The 26,689-nt window shown below is 37.6% G+C and overlaps 1 long non-coding RNA gene across 1 annotated transcript in view; it reads right to left on the reverse strand.

Annotated features, from left to right (window-relative positions):
• The window catches only part of LOC117976803 (uncharacterized), a 346,072-nt gene that overhangs the window by 260,480 nt on the left and 58,903 nt on the right, over positions 1-26,689 (reverse strand). Inside the window, exon 2 of the long non-coding RNA XR_004667572.2 lies at positions 977-1,020. This is a non-coding gene — a long non-coding RNA (uncharacterized LOC117976803). The remainder of the gene's footprint in view (positions 1-976; positions 1,021-26,689) is intronic.

The raw sequence follows: 26,689 nt of genomic DNA on the forward strand, positions 1-26,689 counted from the left end.
TCATATATGGTAACTGAGCCTTTAGGTTCCCATGGCAACTTGATCATTTCAGTAGAAAACTTTACTTTTCTTTCTTTTTTAACTTATAGCTATGCCTGTTCTGTAACAGTTTCACTTAGCTTATCATTTCAGTTATTTCCAACCGAGATATCCACCTTTGGGAATTCACATATTCTGATACATTCCCAGGTGGCTATTTATAAAAACCCAAGAAACATCATGCTAACATCACCAAGTCCTGAGAAAACTGGTCTTGCATTATGTCATTCTAAGGAGAAACACCATCTTTCTCTCCACATCATGGACTTTTATTTTACATCCCTGGAGAAATTTCATACACTTGGCAGGTAACTCACAGAAGCTTTGTTGGTATACCGAAAATACCTAAGTATTGGTGGTCCAAATGCCCCAGTGCCACATATAAATAGACAAAAGAGTTTTCTTTGTGATGAGTTTATCACCCAATACTTGGTTCCTAAACTTAGATCCAACTTAATTGGTTACATCAAAGTCATCTGGGGTCTTTGTTAAAACAGATTCCCAGGCTTCTCTCCAATAACTGAATTGGAATATTCAAGAAAGGATGCAAGAAATCTGAATTTTTAAGAAGTACTCTGTAGGATGTTCATGCCCAGCCAGTCTGGAAAATTCATAACCTATTAATTAATAAATCATTCACGAAACTGGCATGATGGTTTTTAATTAACAACTTGGTTGACTAACTGACAAATGTTACAATCAAATACAAATGGAAAAACCAGAATATTGACCAAAAGGGTTAGCATACAACTGTCATAAATATCTTACTGTCAGCAATGCAACATACTGATATTTTCTATTATGTTTTATTTCCTTTTTAAAAATGTGTTCATTACAAACCACTTCATTTCATTGCCTATTTAATAAATCTCATCCACAATTTTAAACACAATGACCTAAGGACATTTTTCAAACATGCATGGCTGACCCAGCCTACCTGACTCTGTAGGATCCAGGTGATGCCTCGGCAAATAGGTGTGCCTGAAAGATAAACCCAAAACAGTGCTGTCATCAGACCACAGGAGATCAATCTATTGTTGAAATATTAAATAGTGAGAAATCACAACAAAATGAATTTGGCACCATGTTCCAAATAGAGATTTCCCTCTTATAAGGACCAGACTACCAGAATCCATGCAGCAACAAAATCTCTTCTCTATATAGTGGGGAATAGACACTGACTACTTTTATATTTGGGGGTATCTCAATTCTTTGTTTCCCATATTTCATCTTCTAATTGAATGGAATAAAATCAATTAGATTATAACATCTAAGTAACTTTTTATTCAGTTTTACTTTCTAAAATTATAAGCAGCTTATTGTGATTGGTGCTTAGAGTTTTTTCCAATGTTAGATTTAATCATTAGTAAATAATCTTTTTAATTACTTCCAGAAATTATTAATCACATCTATTCATGAGAACAGGCCTATATCCATTGTGTTTATTATTGAGTTTACAATGCTTAGAATTGTCATTGCTTCTACAAGTAGTCCCTGATTTACAATGGTTCAACTCATGAATTTTTGATCTTAGGATGGTGTATAACTGTCACTATTTTCAATAAATAACATGAGATATTCCACACTTTATTGTAAAAAGGCTTTGTGTTCTATGAGTTTGTCTAACTGTAGGCTAATGTAAGTGTTCTGAGCACGTTTAAGGTAGACTAGGGTATTAGTCCTTTTTCACACTGCTATAAAAAACTGTCAGAGACTGGTTAATTTATAAAATAAAGAGGTTTAATTAACTCATAGTTCAGCATGGCTGCTACAATCATGGTGAAAGGTAAAGACAAAGCAAAGCACCTCCTTCACAAGGTGGAAGGAAAGAGAATAAATGCAGGAGGAACTACCACTTATGAAACCATCAGATCTTGTGAGAACTCACTCATCATGAGAACAGCAAGGGGGAAACTTGCCCGCATGATTCAATTGCCTCTGCCTGGTCTCTCCCTTGACACGTGGGGATTATGGGGATTATGGAGATTACAACTCAAGATGAGATTTTGGGTGAGGATACAGCCAAACCATACCAGCTAGGCTAAGCTGTAATGTTTGGTAGGTTATGTATATGAAATGCATTTTCAACTTACAATATTTTTAACTCACTATGGGTTTATCAGGACACATAACCCTATCATAAGTCAAGAAGTACCTGTATTAGGCATTAATAAGCATCTGAGTACATTGTACCTACAGATTTCATTGATTTAATTCTAAGAAGTTAATCTCCCTTACATCTAAGTTAGTCTCCCTTTCATTCTAAGTTCTTAGAGGGGACCATGGCATTTTTCATATATGCAAAACATTAAGCATTTAATTGGATTGACTCTAAATAAATTAGCAAATAGGAAAAAATACTGAAGTCAGTAAGAGAGTCAGGTATAAAACATATGCACATTCCATCTCTTAATTTGTTGCTATATTGGGATAGACAATGAGATTAAATGATTTTATAGGGACATTTAGATAAAAATTCACAACATTTAGAAATATTTCCTTTCCAACATATATAATAGAAAATAAAGCTAAACAAAACAAGCAAATGATAAGGAAGGAGTAACCTAAATGTTCAATAATAGAAGATAGGTTATGTAAACTATGGTAAATTCTACTCAATGTAACTTTATGTAGTTAATATTTGTCAAGGATTTGACAAAATTAAAAGGTATGATATAAAATTTAAAACATGTTATTTTACAACTATGCTAAATAAAGCACTTACTTAAGGAAGAAAAACATGAAAATAATGGTTATGCTGGGATGAAGTGAGAGACTACATATTTCTAAAATTATTTGCAAATCATTAGAAAATATTTGTTAATTACCATGTCAGCCTCCATTCTCCATTCCTACAGGAACTTGGACTTTCAAGCCAGGTGGCTAAGGCTGAATTGACCTTCTCCCAGTTCCAGGAAGAGGTCTTGCTTAACTTAAGTCTACAGCATATTCCGTCCCTCTAGCCAGAGTTATTGGTTCAGGAATAAACATACTCACTCACAATTATATCATGAGGGTTAGTTTTTATAATCTTGTGCTTGGTACCAATTGTCATAACCTACTTTTTCCTGAAAGCATACCCTGAAGCAAGAATTAAAGTGTTAACATTTTATTTGTGAGGTGCAAGCCCTTGGCAGGAAAAGAAGAGGAAAAAAAAAGGAAAGTGAGCATAAGAACATCAACGTGATTGCCACACTACCACTTCACAAAACGTAAGATGCACAGCAGGTCACTCAGCAAGCCAGAGGAATAAGGACTATGCCAAGAAGGACTTACTCTTGGCAACACTTCAAGAGATATGATTCTTGTTGACTATCGTGTCACTGCAGCAACTCATAAAGCAGTGGCAAGTACAGTCATGCATTCCACTCTGCATCTTGTCTTAGTTCCCCTTCCCCCTATTCATACCCCAACTGTTGTGGAATTCTGCCCTCCCCCCAAAATATTAACATAGCAATATTTGCCTCACCTTTTCCTCTCAAAAGGATCAGGCTAAGACAGATAGTTTTAAAGATTTTTCCCAATTTACCTTCTTCCCTCATTTCCTATGTTGATTGGATGGGGACAGGGAGAGAAGCTGAGTTATGATCAGCACTAAGATTCCTATGTTTTTATTTTTTTCTTGTCTGAGACATTTTGAAATTTATGGCATTGATAGTAAACATTGCTAGCCCTTGCTTGTCTATGGTTCATTGTTTCCTGTTTTATGTTATTATTGTTTTTTGTGCCTATTGGTTCAGAAAGAGTGAGACTATGATCTGGCATGACTCTGCCAATTTTACCCCGAAGTGTCATCTTATAAATTTTTAAGCAGAGGATGAAATACTTAGCTTAAGTCTGCAGTGTATTCTGTCCTCATAGCTGGAATTATTGGTTCAGGAATACACTCACTCAAAACTGATCTCGATGGATTATTTTTGGCCAGCATACAGGGATAGGATACACTAGACTATGCATAATCAGACAGCCCACTTTTCTGTCAGACTTCCTCTTGTTAATTACATGAACTCCCAATGTTTTGAGAATATCAGTTTTTAGTTTTATGGCAAACATGTGTACCACTGTATTCATTGAACTTACTTATTTTATGATATTCAAAATTTTTCCAATCTTATGCAGTGAGATCTACTAATTTTTATGGGAATTTTTATCATTGCTTTTTACTTTTTTCATATTTCAGGGTAAGTGTAAAAGGCAGAACTCTGGCCCTCATGACCTTTACTGTTTAGTATTATACCTGTGGGTATGCTATGTTGGTAAAAGAAATTTTGGCCTGGCGCGGTGGCTCACACCTGTAATGCCAGCACTTTGGGAGGCAGAGGCAGGCGGATCATGAGGTCAGGAGATCAAGACCATCCTGGCTAACACAGTGAAACCCCACCTCTACTAAAAATACAAAAAATTAGCCGGGCGTGGTGGCGGGCGCCTGTAGTCCCAGCTACTCGGGAGGCTGAGGCAGGAGAATGGCGTGAACCCGGGAGGCGGAGGGTGCAGTGAGCCGAGATTGCGCCACTGCACTACAGCCTGGGCGAGAGAGCGAGACTCCGTCTCAAAAAAAAAAAAAAAAAAAAAAAAAAAAAAAAAAAAAAAAAAAAAAAAGAAATTTTGCAGATGTAATTAAGGTTACTAATCAGTTAACCTTAAAATGAAGAGATTATTTTGGATTATCTAGTTAGCCCCAATATAATTACATGAGCCCTAAAAAGCAGGGACACGTGGCAAAAAAAGGAAGCCAATGAGATTTGAAGCATGAAAAGGACTTGACTCAATGTCGATGCCTTGCAGATGGAAATGGCAATGTGAAAAGCATGAGAAGAAAGTAAATTCTAACAACATCCTGAATGAGCTTTCAAACAGATTCTTTCCCAGAGCCTCTAGTAATGAACACAGTTCTGCCAACACCTTGATTTGGGCCTCATAAGACCATGTGCAGAGAAAACAGCCAAGCACACTGTGCCTGGACTTCTGATCCATGGAAACTATGAGCTAATAAATGGCTATTATATTAAGCCACTGTTTGTAGTAATTTGTTATAGTCACAACAGAAAACTCATACAACGAGTCAAGTTTATATATAAACTAGGAAAATGGAGGGGCTGTAAATCAAAATACAAAAGCCAGGAAAGACACCAATATCCTGAGTCTTTCTTGTAGAATAATACTCTTCCCTTCAATTTGAAAGAAAATTTGATGAAATTTTATACTAAATGATAAAAACTTACTGGCAGGTTCTAGTAGGAAAGCCACACAGAGGTCAATGAAACATTATTCTTTACTTGAGAATGTTTTCCCTCATCATCAGATAAAAATCAAGCAAGTTTGGAGAAGGGAAGAGTATTGTTTGAACCTTTTTTTCTGTGACTGGTTGCAGCTAAGCAATGAGCCATGGGAGACAATAATTTTTTGATTATACAGAAGTCATTTGTTTTAGGTTTAGATTACATGATTGCTCCCACAACTTGCCCAGTCTTTATCAGGAAAATTGTGAGTTTCCATGGCAATGGGAAACATGGCACAAAATTGCAAATGAACTCATGCTTCCACCATAGAAAACTGTTCCTGGAAACAACTAAGATGAAACTGGCAATTGCTATAAAAAAGGAAAGTAAATCTCTTTTGGATGTGTTTGTGATTAATAACTATTTTCTACTATCTTATAGTTTTATAGAACACCTTACAGACAAATATATAATTAATTATAATTGTTTTTGTATCTCCTGGAAGGCACAACAAAAATCCAGTTAAAAACCTATACCCACCAAAAAAAATTCCACAACAGGTGTTGTGAATCTTTTAGGACATTACAAATTATAATTAAGTTCTCTACATTTAATAAAGACTGTAGTTAATAGCCTTAATTATTGGACTAAGCACCTTCAATTATTTTGTTCCATTTCAAATTTCTTAGTTCAGAAGTGAAAAAGCTATTTTTTTTACACTTTTCCATGACTTTTCTTAAAAGGGGAAAATTATTTCCTGATTTGAGAATTTCTCTCATTCAGTGCTTAATAAACTGAGGGGGAAAAGTTAATATTCTAATGATATCAAATTATTTAATTGGCATAATTATAAAATATGCTTCCACATTTAACTATTCTCTCATCTAACATAGCAGGTTACCTATTTGAAGTAGAATTATTTCTAATGAAAATGTAAACGGGTTGGCCTCATATTGACTAGCAGTTACTGCCACAATGAATAATTTCTCTTCCTTATTAATTCATATAATCATTAAAAGGGTGAACTTCCTTTTTTGTGAAGAATTTGCCTCTGAGGAGCTGAAAGCTCTGTGAAGATATAAATGTTACTGAATTTCAGATCAGCAGCCTGGGAGGGTGGGAAGGTTTAGTTAACTCCATTTTAACTGACAGTAAACCAAGACTAAATAGTTGAGGATATATGAGGAAATAGGCGGACAGAGCTTCTACTATCAGAACATTTCAAACAAAAGGCCTAATTTTTCCTTAAGGTATCAGGTAATTCACAGAAAATAGGACCCAACCCTACACTATGTTTTCCAGCTGGTCCCAGAGACTAAATTCCCTTGATAATTGCTAATCCATTTCCTGAGTGCCTCACCCTGAAATCACTTCCTCCTCTGGGATCTTAGAAAGCTTTCCACCTGAACCATTCATTCAGCAGGTGCTGCTTTCTTCTGCCATTTACATTTTATGTGGCGATGTCTTTTCAGATCTACTGGATTGTAAATAGAAATAAAGGGAACATGGGGAGGTAACCGGTATTTTTTGAGTGGCTAGCATGTTGCAGAAACTTTTAATATGTGAGAAAACAGATTTCCTGAGTGTGTCTAATCATAGAAAGTCAGAGCCAGGAGGCCTGAACACAGATGCCTGCTTTCTCCACAACTCTAAGTCCACGTACCTGGAAATTGTAATATTTGTTAATATGCCCACAAAGGGAAGGGTTTATACTACTATGCAATTATTTCTCTTTCGTGCTTAGAGAAATAATAGCCAGCATTTATTGAGCACATCCTGTGGGCAGGCACTGTTCTGAAGTATTTTATGTGATTTGTTTTCTTTCATTCCCACAACAACCATATAAGCAGGGACTATTTTTGTTCCCATTTTACAATAGAAGAATCTGAGGTGCAGCTAGCTTAGATAACTTTTCCAAGGATACCTGGCTGGTAAGTGATTAGCCAAAATTTAAACCTGATCAGTTTGGGTCTAGAACCCTTGCATCTAACTCACCATGGGTCCCAACATCAGTCCTTAGTAGAGAAAGGTTCTGGGATAAGGAGAAATTGAGTTTCTCAGACCTGTAAAGACCAGGTGGCTTGCACTGTGTCACCAGCAGCTCCAGGCCATTCCCTCCTCTGCCACCCTACTGAGGTCCCCCACTCTCAGGAACTTGGAATTAAGAGAAGCTGACAATCTGACATAAGCTTCTGCTTTGTACACTTCACGTCACAAAAGATTTTGCCTCCCTTGCCTAATTAAAATGTAGTCTACAGTGTGTATGCTTTCTTCTTGCCAACAGTCAGCTCGCCAGAAATGCTAAAACTGTCTAATATTATGTTGTTGTCAGGCTCAAAAATGGCCCAGATTATAGCTGCCTCCTGGTTCTCACAGGTTTGTGTAATCCCTGTCCTCTGACTGTTGGATGGACTTTGTGACTCACTTCTAATGAATAGAATACAGCAGAAGTGGCAGGATCTCAGAAAATACCACAAAATGAGCAAATTATTAGAAAAAAAATGCAGGGAAGAACAAAGAAACTCACAGTGACTCAATTATTATATATTAATAGTATTAAAATAACCATGATTTATATACATAAGAAAATAGATGAAAGGACGGAAATTGCACCAGAGAATTGGGATACATTCCAAAAAAAAAAACCAAATGGAAATTGTAGAAGTAAAAAACAAAATAAAAGAAATTAAGAATTCAATAGATTAATTTAACAGTAGACTAGACAGAGAAGAAAAGGCTCAAAAATAGGTCAGATGTGAAGCAGAGATAAAACAATGAACTGCAGAAAATGCAAAGAGAAATATGAGACATAATGAAAAAGTCTAACATAAATAAAAATAGAGTTAAGAGAGAATAGAGAATTGGAAATATTTTAAGAGACGCTGGTAATGATGAGGCTGGCCATGAAATACTGAGACCAAAACAAGACAAGGATGTCATCCGTCACCAAATTAATTCAGCATTGTATCAGAGAACATAGTCCCTCCAATAAGAAAATGGCAACAACAACAACAGAACAGGAAGAAAGGGAGGGAAGAAGATAGGAAGATACGGAGGAAAAAGGAAAGAATAAATAAAATGTGAAGATTTGGAAAGAAAGAAATAAAATTCTCATCAATTGCAGATGAGATGACTGTGTATGAGCAAATCCAAATAGTCTACAGTTCACTTACTAGAATTAATACACTTTATCAACATCTGTAATAAAAGATCAATTAATTAAAGTAATTATATTCCTATATACTAGCAGCAAGCACTTTAAAGGTGACATTTAAACTTAATTCTATTTACAAGAGCTATACAAAAATTCTTATCTATCTAGGAATATCTAAGTAAAGATGTTCAAGATATCTACTCAGAAAGCTACAAACAGTACCAAAATAATTTTTTTAAAACCCAAATAAATTAATATGCCATATTTATGGATCATAAGATTTAATATGTAAAAATGTCAGTTTTCTTCAAATTAATCTAAAGATAGACTGAAATACAAATCAATATAGTAACAATATAGTAACAAGGTCTCGGCATATAGGTATGTATGAGTGTATGTTTCAGTAGACATGGTAATTGATGAGCTGACTCTAAAATGTGTAAAAATACCAAGGGCCAAGAAGATCTAAAACTATACTGAAAGAAGACAAAAAAGTAATAATAACACTACCACCATACATTAATGCTTATTTTAAACTTACAGAAATTAGAATAGTATATATTGTCTCAAGTATAAACAGACCAACAGAGAGACAAAAACAGACCTACTCATACATACATACCTAATTTATGACAAAGATGCCACTATAATAGAAACAGAAAAATGATCTTTTCATTAAAGGTGTTTGATCAAAGGAATATATATATATATATATGAAAAAATTTATTCCTATCTCATCCCATATACACAAACACAATTTTAGATGAATAAGGTAAAATCAAAGATTTTATAAAAGAAAACATAAGGAAGTACCTTTATGACCTTTAGGTAAGAAGAAGTTACATATATAAGACATTTTTTAAAACACCATAATGAGAAAAAAAATAGAAAATTAGACTTCCTTAACCTTAAGAATTTGGCTCATCAAAAGGCACCATGGGAGAGTAAAAAAGCAGCCCAGAGAGTAGAAAATGAGAGAGACTTGGAATGCATGTACCTTATAAATAATGCTGCTACAGACATATCTCCAACATATGTGTGGAGATCTAACAGATTAATAAGATAGAGAATCTCATTAAAACTGTATCAAAGACTTGAATAAGACTACATAAAAAAAGAATATCCAAATAGTCAATTAAAATACTAAAATAGTCTCAATATCATTAGTCATCAGGGGAATGCTAACTAAAACCATAATGAGATTCCATAATGCACCCACTAGAAAAGCTAAAAATAAAATGTGAAAGAAAAACCAGTAATATCCAATGATGAGTTAGTTGTAAACCAAATGGAGGGAACACACTTTTGGTGGGAAATAGTTGGGCAGTGTCTGCTGAAGTTGAAGATTACAAACTCTAGGAAACAGCGATTCCTCTCCTAGGTATGTACTCATCAGATATGAATTATATATATTCACTCCGTGTATATTCATATATACATATATTGCATCAAAACTGTCCTTAGCAGCATTATTTGTGACAGTCAAAACTGGAAACAACACCAATGTCCATCAGCAGAAGTGAAAAGAATTGCAGTGGCTTGCCCAATAGGATACCAGACAGTAGTGGAAAAAATCAACCACTGCTACATGCAACAAAGTGGATCAATCTCAAGAGACAGAAAAATAAGGCAGGCACAAAAGAATACATAAAATATGATTCCATTTATATGATATACAAAATGAGGCTAAACTATTCTAATGCAATAACAGGATAGTGGTTATTTGAGAGGTCTGAGGAGCAGCAACACAAGAAGGCTTCTGAAGGGCTAGTAATGTTTCCTACTTCAATCTGGAGAAAGATAAATTCTCTTAGTAAAAATTAATCAAGTGGCACCTTTAAATCTGTGCATTTTATTCTGTATGTGCTATATCCAATATCAATGTTTACCAAACAACTTCAGCCTCCACTTTTGTTCTTCCACTGGGCCATGTTGCCTCTGAGGTCCATGAAATGAAAACTCAAAAAATTTCTATTAAACTGCCTCTCTGCGTGCCTAATATCCGCCTACTGTCTCCTGCCTATCGAACCTTCTCAGAGAGTACCCTTGCTTTCCTATAATTAATTGTCTTCCAGTCTTGCCATCTGCTCCCATACCCAATTCCTGATGCAGCCTCTCATATTCTTGTTATAAACACAACCTTGGACTAAGCAGGGGAACTGTCAAACAAGCGCTGATTCTTAAGATGATATGAAAACGCATGAGATTTCCCCCAGTCCTCCCAGCAGAATCACAGCCATAGTCTCCAAGGGGAAAGTTCACTTCGAAGTGCTCCTAAGCCAATGCAAATATTACTTTAGCTAGAAGAACACACTTACACAGCACTGAGAACAGCATGGGCAATTTACAAATACTTATTGGCTAAACCAGTGCATTTGTGGGCTTCATAAAATTCTCTGAAAATTCTCTTTTTTTTTTTCCCCCATCTTGTATCTCTAATCCTAGGGAACTTTCCTCTCCAGTTTATTCAGGCTGCAGTATTAACTGGGGACTTTACAGGGGGCAAAATGTAATAATTATGCCTGTATTCCTGTTAGGAGAAATAGCAATCACTGCATTTTACATTTAGTTGGCTTAGTTTACTTCAAATTTGCCTCTATATTTAAAACCAGGCCTGTTTCTAATGCAACTGGGAGAAAGGGAGGTGAAAGGAAGGAGAAGTTAACAGCAACACAGTATTACTCAACTAAATTAGAACTCCGTGGAAAAGTACTGCTGATTAGAGATGGTAAAGTCATTCTGGGTGAACTGATTGATTTAACCCAGAGAACTATATGCCTGGGCACTAATTTACTCTGATAAAATGTTGCTAATAAAATGATGGATCTCAAATCTAATTCACTGAAGCCTGGCATATCATAGAGAGACCCTCAGTCAGTGAAACTGCAAATCCCCTACTGTTTTCATTATGTCTTTGGAATCCAAAGGCCCCACTGAAGCAAAGCCTATAATGGAATTATCACAGCTTGCTGCCTCTGAATTTCCCATTTATGCTTCTGTCAGTGTCATATCAACACACTAATTACCTGCACTCTCCATTTCATTTAATAATAATCCCAAACAAAGAGGCCAATACTAAAAGAAGGAAGTGGGGGCGAGAGGAAGAGAAAGGGCTGGACAGACGTAGATTGCTATGTGCAATAACAAATATGGATTTAATCAAACCGGACTGCATGCCCAGAGAAATGGCAAAGAAGCCAACTGTTCACAAAAGCAAATAAACGCATTTCTAAAATGAGTGCTCATATGAATTTACACAAAATTGGACTTCATTTCTATTAATTGTAACCATTTGTAATGGCTACAAAGATCACCTCAAGGGAAAAGGACAACAGTTCTTTTTGTCCATGCATCCCACATTTATCTCCTGTGGGGGTTCAAGTCTGATGGGAGTACTGCCTGCTGCCTCCCTATCTAGAGTCAGCTCTGTGTAGAGTAAGCTGAATTTAAAGCACTATGAAAACCTGTTTGCATCCCCCTTAGGAAATCCATACCACATGTGTCATCAAGTCTAGTTTGCTAGTTTCTAGTTCTTATTTTCATTTTCCCATGTGCTGAAGACCAGTTCTGGGGTACAGCCTGCTTAATTGCCTTTCACCATATTCTTGCTGGTTACCATTCTCAGAGATGAAACATCTTCCTGTTTCTATTATATCTAAGCAGGCTTTGCACCCACCCAAGCTCCCTTATATCCCTGGGCTCAGGTATAAATTTGCCACTTATTTAAAAAGGGAATTTCTCCACATTCTTTCTTCCACTACAGATTTGAACCTCCATTCCCAAATGCTTCCCTGGCTTCAGGCCTTTTGTCTCATGCACGGATTTGTTCCCTAGCAAGTCTCTTCTAAATACTGTTTTGGTGGGTAGACTTTTAGATTCTCATCTTTACTTTCTGCCTAGGTTACTATCACACATGTAGTTACCTTCTTTGTCTCACTGAACTTTATAGACAAGCCTTGCCCTACTCCATACAAATTCCTGAGAGAGTGCAACCCAGCCTGGAGCCGGAGCTTCAGCCTCTCATTTGCTTGAAGAGCAGCTTGATCCCCTGTATTTCCTTGCAATAGCCTTTTTGTTACATGACCCAAACACCATGAATATAAGAAACATGCCATCTGAAGTGCCTGATTCTTGCCTGTTATGAACTAAATGTTTATGTCCTCCCAAAATTTACATGCTGAAGCCCAATCAAGGTGGGGTCTCTGAAAGGTAATTAGAGTTAGTATAGGTCCTGAGGATAGAGTTCTTAGGATGAAATTAGTGATCTTATAAGAAAAGAAAGAAAGATCTCACTCTGCCTGTCTCGCTCTCGCTCTCGCTCTCTCCATGTACACCCCGGGGAAAAGCCATAATAGGACACAGTGAGAAGGTAGCCATCTGCATGCCAGGAAGAAAGACCTCATCAGGAAAAGAATAAGCAAGCATCTTGGTCATGGAGTTTCCAACCCCTCGAACTATGGAAAAAATTATTTTCTCCCTAAGCTATCCAGTCTGTTGTATTTTGTTGTAGCAGCCCAAGCTGACGAGTACACTGCCTATCTTAATCCCTTTGGCGCTGCTATCACAGAATACATGGGACTGGGTCATTTATAAAGAACATAAATTTATTTCTCACAGTTCTGTATTCTGGGAAATCTAAGATCAAGGGACTGGTATCTGATGAGGCCTTCTTGCTGTGTCCTCACATGGCAGAAGGCGGAAGGGCAAACCCACTCCTCCAAGCCCTCTTTATAGTGGCATCAATGCATTCATAAAGGCAGAGCCCTCATGACTTAAACACATCCTATTAGACACCACCTCTTAAAACTGTTACAGTGGACATTCAATTTCAAATGGGTTCTGGAGGAGACATTCAAAACATAGCACTGTACCACCTCTTCAGATATTTCATGGAGTTTTCCTCGTTGCCTTGCTCTGCTTTCTTAGCCCTAATATTGCCTGGGGAAGTTTGAAAGGCTCTTTCTTGCTGCTCTCACCAGAGTGTGTTGCATGACTGGTGTGGTGTTGTGTTGTCTATGGACTTCTAGAAGAGCTCTGAAGAGTCTTGAGGCATCACAATTGCACTTTTGCTTGGAATCCTGTGATAATTTGTGGTGTGATCTGATTGACTTAAGTCAAGGAAGTGGCCAAAAGGAAAAGTAAAGCACCTGAAAACTCTCGGTATGAGAATAGATTGTTTTGCCCTCTAACCTCAGTCTGTGATGAATAGCCAAGGAGTTAAATGCTAATAAGGTCACACCAAAAATGTCCAGTTCTCTATCTTATCTGCTAACTAAGAAGATTTGAATGCTTAGGTATGTTAGAGTAGGTAGCTAGGCAGACGTGAGCAGGGCAAGAAAGCCACCCTCCCACCTAGGAAGGTCAGGGGACCATCAGGTAATGGTGAGATGGTTGTTACACTGTCTAAAATAATAATTGGTTGCAGTCAGTGCCAGAGAAAGGCAATTTTCTAATAGACAGAAAATACCTGAAGCTGGTAGTCAGCAGCTTCCTGATAAGATCTCAAGAGTTCGGCAAGTGGGCCCAAGCATACGCACTAACAGGCAAAACGGTGGAGTTTAACTGGTAAGAGGAAAATGCCTCAAATGAGGAACACTTGACTGGTAAGAGGAAAATGCCTCAAATGAGCACACACACAACCTCAGTAAACACAGTGCACATGCAGCCCCTCCCAAGTGCTGGCAGGCCACTGTACATGCAGACAGCCTACCCCAAGAGAAGAATAAGGGAAGAAGAAATGCAAACCTCAGAATCATGCCAATGTATAAAACCCCAGGTCAAGGGCTGAACACTGCACTCAGATCTTTCATGATGTCTGCTTGGCCCTCTTCCAAGTGCACTTTACTTCCTTTCGTTCGTTCTCTAAAACTTTTTTTTTTTTTAATACTTTAAGTTTTAGGGTACATGTGCACATTGTGCAGGTTAGTTACATATGTATACATGTGCCATGCTGGTGCGCTGCACCCACTAACTCGTCATCTAGCATTAGGTATATCTCCCAATGCTATCCCTCCCCCCTCCCCCCTCCCCACCACAGTCCCCAGAGTGTGATATTCCCCTTCCTGTGTCCATGTGATCTCATTGTTCAATTCCCACCTATGAGTGAGAATATGCGGTGTTTGGTTTTTTGTTCTTGCGATAGTTTACTGAGAATGATGACTTTCACTGCTGCTCTAAAACTTGCCCTAGTCTCTCGCTCTGCACTATGCCCCTTAGCCAAATTCTTTCCACAGAGGAGGCAAGAATTGAGTTTGCTGCAGACCTGTTGGATTCACTGCTGCTAACAGGTAGAGGCTTTCTATTCTGCTTTTCATCAACTCCTCCACCACAACTATACATCTTCCTCCTAGTAAGTTAATGTGTGTTCAGGAATGGGAAACTCAGCCTCTAATGTCAAATGTCTATTTTAAGGCTATAAATCCCTCAAGAAACCAAATGCTTATTTAACTCACTGTTTGGCAAACATTTTCCCAATTTTAGATACATGAGCAATGAGATTTTTTAACTGATTTCTATACCTACCAGTAATAAAAAAGTGTTGGCTAAAATCAGATATTCCTGAGAAAGACTTTTAAAAGTTTTGATGTCTAACATTTATCTAAAATCAAAACCTTTTTATATTTTCTCACTCTGCACAGTTTTATTTTTATATTATAATGGCCACAATTTGTAAGAATCTATTATGTTCTTAGCATGGATTAAATCTCTCCATATGTTATTTAATGTTAGTCACTCCGTAAGTTGAATTTAACTTATCCTCATTGTATAGATAAGGTGGCTAAGACTTGGGAGAATTTAAGTTAACTAGCAGGCCATCAGAAAGAACTACTAAGCAACACAGAGCATAAGCCTAGACCTCACTGACTTCCAAATTCATGTTATTTATTTTAAGCCAGTTTCAAGCCTAAGTGTATGCCAAAGAGTCTTCTTCAGTTTATTTTTCATTCACATTCCCAGGGCATGCTCCTAGAGATTCTGACTCATTGAGTGACAGTCTATTCCTGCTGCTTTATCAAAATAGCTTAAACTAGACAATTTGTAAACAAAAGAAATTTATTTCTCACAGTCCTAAAAGCTGGGAAGCCTAAGATTAAGGCATCAGCTGATTCAGAATCTGGTAAGGGTTCTCTCTGCTTCCAAGATGGTGCCCTTCCTGCCCCATCTTCACATAGAAGAAGGAAAGAAATGTAGCAAATGCTGTGATCTCATAGGTTAAGAGAGATGGAAGGACCAGGCAGCTCTCTGAAGCCTCTTTTGTAAGGGCATTAATCCCTAACTAGGTCACAGCCCTTGTGACTTTATCGCTTTTCAAAAGGACCCACCTCTTACTACCACCGCAATGGGGATTAAGTTTCAACACGAATTTTGGAAGGAAACATTCAAACAATAGCAGTAGGCTATTCATTTGTTTAATGTCCAACTAATTCTAACATAATTTAGTAGAGAATCACACCCTGATACATTCACCAAATGCCCTTAACTCTTTTCCTTTATCACATATCCAACCAACTTACCATGTTTTCTCTCAAATGTATTTTGTTGTTTCTATTCCTACTAAAACTATTCAAGTTCCTCCCTATGACCTTAATCTTTGACTAATGAAATACCCTGTCAACTGGTTCCTTTACCTCTCAGCTATCACTAATTCCACTCATCCTACTCTTGGCAATCACTGGATTAATTTGCTCACAGAGTAGCTCTGATCTTTTCCTTCCCTGTCGCTAAAATATTTCGATAGCTGTTAAAAAGAATTATGCAATGATACTTGTCCAAGCATGATTGGGGAGAGATTTTTCAGGACCATCACCACAGGTGTAGGAACCACTGAAAATGGGATTTTGCTGGGGCGTGGGTGGGGGAGGGTAGGCAGACATTGAGCTCAACTCTGGATACGGCATGGGCAAGTAAGAATTTACAGCCAAGGAATGTGGGTGCTGGGGGAGCAGAAGATGTAACATTGCTCCAAGGAAACATCAGGGGCAAGGGGGATTCTGGCTAAACTAATCTAGCAGGATTCTTGCTAAAGACAGGCCAGGGTGATCAATCATCACCTAGACGACAGCAGAGGATGACAAACCTGGTCAGGTATCAAGGGTGATCAGATATAAAGGCCGGGGAGTTCTTGGTAAACTGACTTAACAGTGTTCTTTGCTAAAACTGGGTTTTACAAGGAAGTGCAGAAATGGGCCTAGGAGAAAGTTCAGAAGCCTAAATTTTGGTGACACAGAGAATCTTTGTCATAGCCTACAAGCTCAGTTCCATTTAAGGCTTTACATGTTGTGATCCAAGACTTCTGATATTGTCCCAGATGAGCTGTCTCTCCTGCTTAGCCTTTTTTCTAATCTCCTCCAGTGATTTCCTCACTCATGGGATTGTATCATCTTACAGTTACTTCAAAGTCCACCTCCTTCCAGCCTCTTCCACAGGCAATTCATTTGCATACCTCTACTATATGCCTTCCTCAAAGATCATTCTCTGCTTCAAAAATCTTCAACATCTCAAATTGCCCTTAGAATAAGGTATAAATTTCCTAAGCTGATAATTAAGATCCTTCGCAATCTGTCTCCCATTTATATTCCCAACCTCATCTCCCACTAAAACTTTATAATTAGTCTTTGCTCACTGCCACCCAAACACATTTCAAAATACCCTACTTTTGTTCTCATATTTTATTTTCTTCTGTGGAACATTAGACTCCCTTTTTGTCTGCCTACCCAAAGCCTCTTGTGTATAACAGGGTATAAGCCCATCCCTGAACTATAACTTGTATTATAAGTTTTTCTTATTTAGGAAACATTCCCAGACCACAGTAGCCTCCTCTGAACTCACAGTATTTACTGTCTTTGAATATTAAATACACATGGCCTTACCATATCTCTTGTAGTGCTCTTTGTATTGCTATTTAATCTTCCAGGTTAAAAAATATCCTTTGTCTCAATTATCTGGGAATCCTAGGGAATGAAATCTTTCGGTTCAGATAATATAAGTAACCTCAAGTCACTGCTAATGGCAACTGGCATAAATATATTATCTACATTTTAGTTGAAAGTTGAACTTATCACATATTAGTCATCAGGCAAGTATTATCTATTCAGATTCATTTCTGTAACATAATATAGACCTAGTCACTCCCTTTTCCTTCCTGTATAATTATCTCCTTATTTGTGATCTTCTCATTAGAATATTAGATGTTAATTTCTATACACAGGAAGTACAGTAGGAGACAATGTCTCTGCATTTAAAGAGATAATAAGTACCCTTGTCTCAGAATGTATGACTTTGTTGAACTTCTGTCATGTCTCTTTAAACTTACCTTCAATATCACTTTCTACTTATGTGATTGCCTTTTATAACCAAGGAACAAAGTCATGTCTAACACAAATGTAAATTTCAAACAATGTAACACTTATTTCCAACCCAGACTGCAGTAAGATGTTCTAAAAGTCAAAGTTATGCTCCCAGTAATAATTATTTCTCTATAGCAAGGTCAGTGGTGAGATTAAGGCTTTTTGGGATTCTCCAGAGAAGACTAAGCAAGTGTAATTCTAATATGAGATCCAATGACTCTTGTGAAGTTAAACTTAATTTGATCATTAAGACATCAGAGAACTCATAAAATCTGATTAATTATGAGAAAATTGATTTTTTATCACTAACAATATGATTCAATTCCTTCGGCCAACTAAGGCATATAATCCACGGAGGTATACTCACCAAGTGTACTGTGGCCCTCACACAGTGTTCTAAATTGTAACTTATACCAAAGGCCCAAAGGAAATTTGTTTTCCATCTTTGCCCTGATCACATTTAAGGTTTTTGCACAATATCTCAGCAACTAAATGGGCTTTGATATTTATAATTAACCAAATCTTTTACACATTGCTTTCTCAGTAAAAATTTACCTATATATTGAGATGATCTCTTTAATTTTCTCTTCCTAAACCATCTAACTATGGTAATTAAACCTCTTAAATCACACCAGGGCTGGATGTAGTGACTTATATTTGTGATCCCAGCACTTTCGGAGGCCAGGGTGGGAGGATTGCTTGAGCCCAGGAGTTCAAGACCAGCCTGGGCAACATAGTGAGACCCCCATCTTTACCCCCACCAAAAAAACAAAAATTAGCCAGGTGTGGTGGCATGTGCCCATATTCCTAGCTTCTCCAGAGGCTGAGGCTGGAGGATCACTTCTTGTGCCCAGGAGTTTGAGGCTACATGACCCTGTTTCAAAAAAAAAAAAAAGAATGACCACAAAAAAACTCATCTGTATATTAATTCCACACCAATCTCTAGGACTAAGCCTCTCCCTGGTACAGATTTTTTTTTTAACTTTAGAAATTTTCTGTTTCAGCATTAGGAGACAATAGTTGTTTTACCTTTCTGGTATGGATAAATTATACTTTCAATCTGTCCATGTTCTTTTCCTGTTTTTCCAGATTCTTGGTGACTAGCCTTTGACCACTACTTGTCCTGACATCTTCTCTCTGGACATTCCTGATACCTCCTCTGGCCACTTGGAACTGAACAAAGTGGCTGTTATCTAGATTTCTGCCATTCACCTTCCCATATTCACTATACTATTTAGCAATGTTAGCTACTATAACAAAACAAAACATGTAACAATCAAATCACGGCAGAATTTTATTTGTCATTCATTTAAGTTCCAAGGTAGGTGTTCCTAATCAGTGTGTAGCACTTCTCCAAACAGAGATTAGGGGACCAGGCTCCTTTTATTCTGTGAATCTACTGCTTCAACACATGCCTTCCAAGACAAAGCAGACAGTGGAAAAAGCCCACCTGCTTCTAAAGCTTCTTGGCATGTGAGTGACACTTATCACTCCTGGTCATATTCTCAGCCACTAAATGGGCTTTGATAATTTCTAACTAATAAAATCTTTTACATATTGCTTTCCCAGTAAAAATTTAATTATATATTGAGATGATCTGATTTCCCCTCCTAAACCATCTAACTGTGGTACCAAACCTCTTAAAATTCACCATGGTCAGGCACAGTGGCTTATGTCTATAATTCCAGCCCTTTGGGAGGCCAAAGTAGGAGGATCACATGAGCCCAGGAGTTCAAGACCAACCTGGGTAACATAGCGAGACACCATCTCTAGCTACAACAACAACAAAAAAGCCCACCTACTTCTAAAGTTTCTTGGCATGCAAGTGACACTTATCACTTATGGTCATATTCATTGCTGAGAACTAGTCACATGGCCATATCTAGGTGCAAGGAAGGTGGGGAGTATGGTCTTTGGCAGGGCAGCTGTTGCTCTGCAACAATTCTACACGGAGAAAGGGAAGGCCCTAATTTTAGAAAATCTTTAGCCATTTCAGTTCCATCCCATTTATTCTTTTCTTTTGGATTTTGGATTGATCTGCTGAACTTACATCTGTTTTCCAAACTTCATAAATTTGTTTTTCCATCCAAAAATGGTTGAATATGAACCTTTTTTTTTTTTTTTTTTTGAGACCGAGTCTTGCTGTGTCGCCCAGGCCGAGTGCAGTGGCGCGATCTCGGCTCACTGCAAGCTCCACCTCCCGGGTTCACGCCATTCTCCTGCCTCAGCCTCCCGAGCAGCTGGGACTACAGGTGCCCACCACCACGCCCGGCTAATTTTTTGTATTTTTAGTAGAGACGGGGTTTCACCGTGTTAGCCAGGATGGTCTCAATCTCCTGACCTCGTGATCCGCCTGCCTCGGCCCCCGAAAGTGCTGGGATTACAGGGGTGAGCCACCGTGCCCAGCCATGAACCTCTTTTAAGCACCCTTTTCCCAGACTCTACCTATCAATTGTTCTACAACTATCAGTTGTCCTAAATGTCCAGCCTTGCCTGTCATTCCATGGTCTGGTGTATCCTACTGTTTACCAAGCTGTTTAATTGAATGTATTTTATATGTTATATGTCATAGTTTAAGGAATGTGCTCACTAAGAATCATAAGAAAAATCATGCCCATAAAGCATTAAGAAAATAATTGCATGATATATGTACATTGGTAAATTTAATCTCATTAAAGCCAGAGAAATGTAGTAGAAAGTAGAACTAGAATGTAAACTTTCCAGTAACATATGCAGAAAAGCAGTACCGAGAAAAAGTAAATAGCAAAATAAAGGCAAGTGCACAAATTATTGAATTATCTAAACAGTGAAGAGAAAGACAGAAGATGACCGTAAGTGGACATTTTCAAGGTTATCCAAATGAAGTAAAATTACAATGATGTAAATATATCAGTAATTTAAAGAGTTGTGTAATGTTTTATTACTGATTTTATAGTACATTGAAATCAAGAATAAAAGCATAATCACATTTGTTATATATTTGTATTCAATTAGAAATACATGGGAGTGGGTGTTTGAGAGAGGAGGGAGAGAGAGAGGAAGAAAATGAGTTCTATGTGGAGCAAATATATAGGAAATGTGAATAAAAGGGAGGTTTAACTTAGGCCTTAGGTTTTATCAATAAAAGGCAATGAAGATCATTCAACTCCAGGGTCAAAGTGGAGTTACAGAGTGTTATTCACTATGTATCACCCATTCAGTAGCTCTTTATAAACCAGAAAATAAAAAGAAGTGATCAGGTTGAAGCAGGTCCAATTCCCACCATACACCAGGTTTCACAATTTCATTTTAAAGAATTACTAAGACATTTCCTGAAAATAAGCATCAGGCCATGCGCAGTGGCTCACGCCTGTAATCCTAGCACTTTGGGAGGCTGAGGTAGGTGGATCACCTGAGGTCAGGAGTTCGAGACCAGCCTGGCCAACATGATGAAATCCTGTGTCTACTAAAATTACAAAAATTAGCCTGGTGTGGTGGCAGGTGCCTGTAATCCCAGCTACTCAGGAGGCTGAGGCAGGAGAATCGCTTGAACCTGGGAGGTGGAGGTTGCAGTGAGCCAAGATCCCGCCACTGTACTCCAGCCTGGGCAACAAGAGTGAAACTCCTTCTCCAAAAAAAAAAAAAGAAAGAAAAGAAAAAAGAAAAGCATCAGGAACTGCAAACATAAATCCCATGAGGAAATCTGCAATAACCACGTGGTAGACCGTTCACGCAAAAAAGGTAGAAACAGGAAGGGGGAAGCAGCAAACCATAGCTGGCTTCAGCTCCCCAAGTGGTTGAGAAGTTGCAAGTACTCCCCAAAGCAAATGCATGGGAAGTGGAGAGAATCCAGAAATTCCCTTCTCCCAGACGGCAAACATCATCATCCTCAACAACATAAATGGACTGTCCCCAGGCGACCAGAGCTATGGTCCTTCTTCTTCTTACCCATTATTTATACCAGACAAACATTCTTAATACAATTTTATTAAGGCTTCAATTAACAGAAATTATTATATTAAACATTAAGTTGGTAAAGTACAAATAGACCCTGAAAATAACCTGTATAATCCCAGTCTAATAATCCCATAGCCTTCATCTGCCATCTTTGATGCTCTTTTTCTTTACCTGGAACATGAGAACTTTATAGACATAATTTTCTCTATTCAGAAAATATCTTCGTGGGATTTCTTTTTACATTTACTTTTATCCTTAACAAAAATTTATATACATCATCAAGCTACAAAGGGAAATTCCCTTTACCTAGGGTGAGTCCTCACACATAGCACAAACACAGCCGGGAAATCTTGTAGCTACATGAACAACCATTTTTCTTCTCAAGCATCACTACCACAATTCCTGGTTGTTCCTGCACCTCTTCACCTTCTGTCTCCAGTCAGCCATGACCACAAAAACCCAATGTCTATGAGTCTAGCTCATGTTACAGACTCACCACCTAGGACTTCCATGTCACTGATGTTCTCTTTAAACTTGGATGAAACAACATAACTCAGTTCCCTCTTGCTTCTCTTTCCTTCTATAACTTTTCCTTTATTCCTCTGGATGGTTTACAATTTCCATCAACTTTTTCCTTTGGCTTCCTTTATGAAAGGACAATTATTGGTGCCTAAACTCGTAAGAGTACCAAAAGGTTCTAATAGCTCATTTAAAATAAGAATTACCCAGAAGAAGTGCTCTTTGAGAAAATTCTATTTAAGCTAAAATGCATATTGTACATGCAGCATTTTTTTATATTTTATATTTACAAGCAATGAGTGGGATTAATCAAAGAGATAAAGCCAAGACATTTCTTATTTATCAAGTATGCACAAATAAATGGCATTCTTATTCATTAAAATTAAAGGTTTTAAATAGATCCTCCACTTGTAACTGAACCTTAACCAAGCAGGTCATAAAAGAAGCTGCAAGAATTCTGACGTTATATTCAATTTAAAGCTGCAAAGAAAGTAATTCGGTTAAATAGAAGCTCTGGCTTCAAAACAAGGATGAATAATCATTTTAAATAACGAAATGACAACAGTTGCAGAAAATCGAGACTTAGTAAATAATAAACAGTGTTAGTCCCTCCATGAATTGTGGGCCAGTATTATAAATATTGAAATTCAACAGTTCATCACTGGAACTATCTTTCATTTTAGCTACTTTCCTCTGGTGGTAAATAGAAATTTTATTTGTTGGATAAAGCTAGAAGAAAGAGAAACCTCTCTGCCCTTTCTTTTTCTTGATGAATTTGGCCCAGAATAAGAATACCAAATAATATGTTGACAGAGAAAATAACTTGGCATCCTGAAAGACCAAAAGATGTTACAAACATAATTATCTCAGTGTCAGCACCACATGGTATACTGTTAGACTCAGTGGAGAAAAATCCCCTAAGATGTAAAATTTAAACAGGTGATCTTGCCAATAGAAAGATGGATCTGTGTATATCTTTGGAATGGCAAAGTTGTTTACCCTGTTTCTATTTTTTTGAGATTTTGAATTTATTCATCTGTCATCTTTTATTTGACCATGCAGATGGATTCAATTTGTCTCCAATAATCTTGGCAAAGAATAAGGTCATTAGTACACGCTGACTGATTTTAAAATTTCCTTACATAAATCTCATGCTTGCCAATAAAGTAGAAAAAAACAGCACCATAAAATGTGCAATTATTTTTACATTTATAGCAAGAAAGAGTTACCCGTGGTGTGTAAATATTTTTAAGTCTTATATTTTTGCTTCTAACAGAGCACATTGATGTTAGTCAGTGGGCTGAGTGGTCAATGCAGAATCTAAGTTGTAGACTGATCCATCTGTTGGTGAAAAGCTGTCATGGGCCAGGCACAGTGGCTCATGCCTATAATCCCAGCACTTTGGGAGGCCGAGGCTGGTGGATCACCTGAGGTCGGGAGTTCGAGACCAGCCTGACTAACATGGAGAAACCCCGTCTCTACTAAAAATACAAAATTAGCTGGGCGTGGAGGCGCATGCCTGTAATCCCAGCTACTCGGGAGGCTGAGGTGGGCGAATCACTTGAACCCGGGAGGTAGAGGTTGCGGTGAGCCAAGATCACGCCAGTGTACTCCAGTCTGGGCAACAAGAGCAAAACTTCATCTCAAAAAAAAAGAAAAGAAAAGAAAAGAAAAGAAAAAGCTGTCATAGTCCACCGGGAAGCTCAGTGGCCATCATTAGTGGTACATTTTCTCAACATACCCAAATTCAATGTTAAAATATTTTTTAAGTCCCAGAATTATGAGAAGTTTTTTGTTCTTGTTTTCACTAATTTTATGGTTCGCTATGCAGTGATCCAAGTTTCCAAAATATATAAATATGTGTACAAATTAAGGTATTGCTCCTCTCCCCTCAGTAACAGCAAAGCTTAGGGGAAGGGTGTTTACAATCTCTACAGAGGCACACTGGGCCCACCATACTCACTAGGCACAGGATAGTTGTGAAATAAATAGCTCACTCCAGGGAGTGAGAAGATACATCCCCCATTCAAGGTACACTGCCAAACTGCAGGAAAGAGATCCTGGCACCCACCAAGGTGCAACTATGCTACTGGATCTCTGGGTGGAAAGAAACAAGGAGGGAGTTACAGAGGAATAATGTCAGCAGCAGAACAGAGATTTTCATCCAAACATTATTTATGATGAATTTGGGGAATATCAGATGAAAAATATATGGCCAAAGTGAATCAAAGAAGATACTAAAATTCTTATATTTTTATTATAATAGACAGTGCTGCACTGCACAAAACTTTGTCTTCATTCTATAACTCTTTTCCAAGTCAAGAAAAACTAGACTCATATCAACAAGCTTACTCTATTCATGCTTACAGCGACAATGAAGGCCTCAAATTAGGAGGTCTTTCCTTTTAATCCATTCTTCTAGAAGAATGCAGTCTAGAAGTTGTGAGTTGAGCCTTGGCCCCCTAAAATCTTCCAGAAATGAACCCACCTTATACCACAATCAAACCCTCGAGGTCATCAAATAGAGTAAAAGAAGAAAACAAAAACATCCAAAGGATAGCAACTTCAAAGACTGAAGGAACATCAATCCAGAAAGATGAAAAAGAACCAACACAAGAACTCTCACCACTCAAAAAGCCAAGTGCCTTCTTTCCTTCAAATGACTGCACTACTTTTCTAGCAAGGGTCTGAACAAGGCTGAGATCACTAAAATGACAGAAAGAGAATTCAGAACATGGATAGGAACTAAGATCAGTAAGATGTAGGAGAACATTGTAACCCAAGACAAAGGAGCTTGTCACAATAAAATGATCCAAGAACTGACAAAGCAGCCAGTATAGAAAAGAATGTAACTTACCTGGGTAAAGCTGGACATCACAATACAAGAATTTTATAATGCTATCGCAAGTATTAATAGCAGAACAGATCTAACTGAGAAAAGAATCTCAGAGTTTGAAGACTGGCTTTCTGAAATAAGATAGACAAAAATAGAGAAAAAAGAATAAAAAGGAATGAACAAAAAATATGAGATTACATAAAGAGATAAAATCTGTGACTCATTGCTGTCCCTGAAAAAAAATGAGGACAATGGAAGCAACTTGGAAAACAATTTTGGGATCTCATCCATGAGGACTTCCCCAACCTAGCTAGACAGGACAACATTCAAATTCAGGAAATGCAAAGAACCCCAGTAAGATACTTCACAAGAAGATCATCCCCAAGACACATAATCCTCAGATTCTCCAAGGTCAAAATGAAAGAAAAAATGTTAAAGGTAGCTAGAGAAAGGAGAAGTCACCTACAAAGGGAAGTCCACCAGACTAACAGTGGACCTCTCAGCAGAAACCATACAAGCCAGAAGAGAAGGGGGCCTATATCCAACATTCTTAAAGAAAAGAAATTCCAACCAAGAATTTTATATCCAACCAAACTAACCTTCATAAGCAAAGGGGAAATAAGATCCTTTTCAGAGAACCAAATACTGAGGGAATTTGTTAGCAGCTGTCTTACAAGAGCTCCCAAAAGCACCAAATATGGAAAGTAAAGACCATTACTACCCACTACAAAAACTCACTGAAGTACACAGACCAGTAACACTATAAAGCAACTACACAAACTAGTGAGAAGAGTAAACAGCTAACAACATGATGACAGGATCAAATTCATTCATATCAATACTAATGTTAAATTTAAAGGGGATAAATGACCCCAATTAAAAGGCACAGGGTGGAAAGCTGGATAAAGAATACCCAGAGGTATGCTGTCTTCAAAAGACCCATCTCACATGCAATGAAACCCATAAGCTCAATATAAAGGGATGGAGAAAAATCTGCCAAGCAAATAGAAAACAGAAAAAAAGTAGGAGTTGCAGTCCTAATTTTAGACAAAATGACATTAAACCAACAAGGATTTAAAAAGACAAAAATAAGCATTACATAATGGTAAACAGTTCAATTCAACAAGACCTAACCATTCTAAATATATATGCAATACACCCAACACAGGAGCACCCAGATTCATAAAGCAAGTTCTTAGAGGCCTTCAAAGAGACTTAGACTCCCACACAATAGTAGTGAGAGACTTCAATATCCCACTGACAATATTAGACAGATCACTGAGATGGAAAATTAACAAAGGTATTCAGGACCTGAACTCAGCACTGGACCAAATGGACCTGATATACATCTACAGAACTCTCCACCCAAAAACAACAAAATACACATTTTTCTCATTGCCATATGGCACAGAGTCTAAAATCAACCACACAATCAGATGTAAAAAAATCCTCAGCAAATGCAAAATAACTGAAATCATACCAACCACTCTCTCAGACTATTTTAAAATTAATATGGAACCAAAAAGAGCCCAAAGAGACACACCAATTCTAAGCAAAAAGAACAAAGCAGGAGGCATCACACTACCTGACTTCAAACTATACTACAGGGCTACAGTGAAAAAAACAGCATGGCACTGGT

Source organism: Pan paniscus, chromosome 17 (assembly GCF_029289425.2).
Source record: "Pan paniscus chromosome 17, NHGRI_mPanPan1-v2.0_pri, whole genome shotgun sequence".
NCBI classification, from domain to species: domain Eukaryota; kingdom Metazoa; phylum Chordata; class Mammalia; order Primates; family Hominidae; genus Pan; species Pan paniscus.